A 4,558-nucleotide genomic window follows, 5' to 3' on the forward strand; every position below is an offset into this window, starting at 1 on the left:
TCAATACCCTTGCTAACTTAAGCATCGGAGTCCCTTGTAGGGTCAACTTTGATCAAAGGTGTAGAACCTATGCACAATTACTCAAGAGGGGGGGTGAATTGAGTAAACCAACAACAATGAATCTTTTTGATGAATTTAAAGACAATATGCAAAAGTGTTATTGTACTAGTATTTTTCCAAGAGCTTAACTCAATTGCTAAGCATTTATAAGGAGCTTCTACTTTCCAATAGACACCAACTCAAATAAATTGATCAAGTTTTTCACCAATCGGACTTAAGCCACTCCTTAAGTACTTACGAAGCTACTTTACGATCACAATTTATTTGCTTAAAGGTAAAAGACAATAATATTGAAAAGATGAGTTTGGAGAGATGCAAACGCTATTTAGAGTGGTTCGGCACAATTCTTGTCCTACGTCCACTTTCTTTCTCAATCGCAATTGAGAAGTTCCACTATTGCCAAGCTTCAACGTGCTCGAGCAAAACCTTTTACAATCCGAGTCCTTAGTTTCTAACACCTCACGGTATATGATCACCACTCGTATACTAACCCACTCCACTTAGAGATACCTTCTCTAAGATTTGCCTTGAGTACTTAGTATACCTCTTTGGTATCCTCACCGACTATAGTGTTTGTAACTCTTGACTCAACCTTGGAGATCACACTCCAATTTACAATGTGTACAAGAAAACAATTCTCAAAGAATTGTTGAGATGAAAAGAGTGCTCTCTATAAGAGTGTGTGATTACAAGTCTAGCACTATTGAACCAATTGATATTACTCTCTCAAATTGTGTACTATATCACTTAAAAAAGTGTAGAATGAAAGAATATGAGCAAGATAGTTTTCTAAGATAAAAAACTATGAAATAAGGCTTCAATCCATCCATTTATAGATTCCCCAAACCTTAGAAACGTTGGGGAATTAATGGGATGGAGCATTTATGTCAAAACTAGCCGTTTTTTTATGTTTTTGAATTATTTGCATCGATGCAAATGTGTCTTTGATGCTGAAATTTGAATTTTCAGCTAGGTTGCATCGATGCAAACATCTTTGCATCGATGCAACAAGTCGTTGCATGCTTTGCATCGATGCAAGATGAGTGTGCATCGATGCAAACCTCAAAGAATGGCTTAAAATCACTTCAAAATGCTTAGGATTGATCTCAAACTTGTTGGAGTCAATTCCTATGCTTTTGTACTTTTGAAAACAAGTTTTTAAACCTTTTTGGCTAGCATCGAATTGCAAGATGTGCATCAAAACATTTTGTGAGTGTGTGTTGAGAGATTTAGTAATTGGTTCTTAACAAGAAGTTACCTAAGTCCTAAGACTCTATACTTGTCTTCAACTGTTGTGGACTTGAGTTTCTTGTTGTTGTTGTGTTTGCTTTCAACTCTTCATGCTTGTTCATTCAAGTTGTTTGTTGGTATGTCTTTTCATGTCGTTTGTTGGTTTGTTGGTGCGCGAAATTGTGATCACTACAACTTCACACAACTAACCAGCAAGTGCACTGGGTCGTCCAAGTAATACCTTACGTGAGTAAGGGTCGATCCCACGGAGATTGTTGGTATGAAGCAAGCTATGGTCACCTTGTACATCTCAGTCAGGCAGACTCAAATGGGTATAAATGATGAATAAAACGTAAAGATAAAGATAGAGATACTTATGTATATCATTGGTGTGAGAGCTTCAGACAAGCGTATGAAGATGCCTTCCCTTCCGTCTCTCTGCTTTCCTACTGCCTTCATCCAATCCTTCTTACTCCTTTCCATGGCAAGCTCGTGTAGGGTTTCACCGTTGTCAATGACTACCTCCCATCCTCGCAGTGAAAGCTAATGCACGCACTCTGTCACAGTACTGCCAATCACCGGTTTGGTTCCCTCCCCTACCGGAATAGAATCCCTCTTTTGCGTCTGTCACTAACGCCCAGTAGGTTACAGGTTTGAAGCACGTCACAGTCATTCAGTCATTGAATCCTACTCAGAATACCACAGACAAGGTTTAGACCTTCCGGATTCTCTTGAATGCCGCCATCAGGTCCTGCCTATACCACGAAGATTCCGATTAAGAATCCAAGAGATATTCACTAAGCCTCAGATGCTTGTAGAACAAGAGTGGTTGTCAGTCACTTTGTTCATGGGTGAGAATGGTGATGGGCGTCAATCATCACCTTCATCAAGTTGAAGAACAAGTGATATCTTGGACAAAGAACAAGCGGAGTTGAATAGAAGAACAATAGTAATTGCATTAATACTCGAGGTACAGCAGAGCTCCACACCTTAATCTATGGTGTGTAGAAACTCCACCGTTGAAAATACATAAGAACAAGGTCTAGGCATGGCCGTGAGGCCAGCCCCCAATGATCTAAGAACTAGATGTCCAAAGATGATAAATACAATAGTAAAAGGTCCTATATATAGAAAACTAGTAGCCTAGGGTTTACAAAGGTGAGTAAATGACATAAAAATCCACTTCCGGGCCCGCTTGGTGTGTGCTTGGGCTGAGCAATGAAGCATTTTTCGTGTAGAGACTCTTCTTGGCGTTTAACTCCCATTTTGGTGCCAGTTTGGGCGTTTAACTCCCATTTAGGTGCCAGTTCCGGCGTTTAACGCTGGGATTTCTGTAGGTGACTTTGAACGCCGGTTTGGGCCATCAAATCTTGGGCAAAGTATGGACTATCATATATTGCTGGAAAGCCCAGGATGTCTACTTTCCAACGCCGTTGAGAGCGCGCCAATTGGGCTTCTGTAGCTCCAGAAAATCCACTTCGAGTGCAGGGAGGTCAGAATCCAACAGCATCTGCAGTCCTTTTCAGTCTCTGAATCAGATTTTTGCTCAGGTCCCTCAATTTCAGCCAGAAAATACCTGAAATCACAGAAAAACACACAAACTCATAGTAAAATCCAGAAAAGTGAATTTTAACTAAAAACTAATAAAAATATACTAAGAACTCAACTAAAACTACCAAAAATATACTAAAAACAATGCCAAAAAGCGTACAAATTATCCGCTCATCACAACACCAAACTTAAATTGTTGCTTGTCCCCAAGCAACTGAAAATCAAATAAGATAAAAAGAAGAGAATATACTATAGACTCCAAATTATCAATGAAACTTAGCTCCAAATTAGATGAGCGGGACTAGTAGCTTTTTGCCTCCGAACAGTTTTGGCATCTCACTTTATCCTTTGAAATTCAGAATGATTGGCTTCTTTAGGAACTCAGAATCCAGATAGTATTATTGATTCTCCTAGTTAAGTATGATGATTCTTGAACACAGCTACTTATTGAGTCTTGGCCGTGGCCCAAAGCACTCTGTCTTCCAGTATTACCACCGGATACATACATGCCACAGACACATAATTGGGTGAACCTTTTCAGATTGTGACTCAGCTTTGCTAAAGTCCCCAATTAGAGGTGTCCAGGGTTCTTAAGCACACTCTTATTGCCTTGGATCACAACTTTATTTCTTTCTTTTTCTTTCTTTCTCCCTTTTTTTTCGTTTTTTCTCCTTCTTTTTCTCTTTTTTTTTTTTGTATTCACTGCTTTTTCTTGCTTCAAGAATCATTTTTATGATTTTTCAGATCCTCAGTAACATGTCTCCTTTTTCATCATTCTTTCAAGAGCCAACAATTTTAACATTCATGAACCACAAATTCAAAAGACATATGCACTGTTTAAGCATACATTCAGAAAACAACAAGTATTGTCACCACATCAAACTAATTAAGCTAGTTTTAAAGATGAATTTGAAATCCTGTACTTCTTGTTCTTTTGTGATAAAAACAGTTTTCATTTAAGAAAGGTGATGGATTCATATTCATTGCTTTAAGGCATAGACACTAAGACACTAATGATCATAAGACACAAACATGGATAAACATAAGCATAAATTTTCGAAAAATAGAAGAATAAAGAACAAGGAGATTAAAGAACGGGTCCACCTTAGTGATGGCGGCTCTTTCTTCTTCTTGAAGATCCTATGGAGTGCTTGAGCTCCTCAATGTCTCTTCCTTGTCTTTGTTGCTCCTCTCTCATGATCCTTTGATCTTCTCCAATTTCATGGAGGAGGATGGAATGTTCTTGGTGCTCCACCCTTAGTTGTCCCATGTTGGAACTCAATTCTCCTAGGGAGGTGTTAATTTGCTCCCAGTAGTCTTGTGGAGGAAAGTGCATCCCTTGAGGTATCTCAGGGATTTCTTGATGAGAGGGGTCTCTTGTTTGCTCCATCTTCTTCTTAGTGATGGGCTTGAGGTCATGCCTTCTCAGTTGAACCGGCTTTGGATGCCATAAATGGTTATGGAAAAACAAAAAGCAATGCTTTTACCACACCAAACTTAAAAGGTTTGCTCGTCCTCGAGCAAAAGAAGAAAGAAGAGAGTAGAAGAAGAAGAAATGAGGAAGAAGGGAGTGGCTTTGTGTTCGGCCAAAGAGGGGAAGAAGTGGTGTTTTATGAAGGATGGATGTGAGTGGTGAAGAGAAAGAGATATTGAGGTGATTGGTGAATTGGTGAAGAAGAAGAGAGAGAGTGGTGGGGTTGTTTGGGGATCCTGTGGG

This window comes from Arachis stenosperma, chromosome 1 (assembly GCF_014773155.1).
Source record: "Arachis stenosperma cultivar V10309 chromosome 1, arast.V10309.gnm1.PFL2, whole genome shotgun sequence".
Classification (NCBI taxonomy): Eukaryota; Viridiplantae; Streptophyta; class Magnoliopsida; order Fabales; family Fabaceae; genus Arachis; species Arachis stenosperma.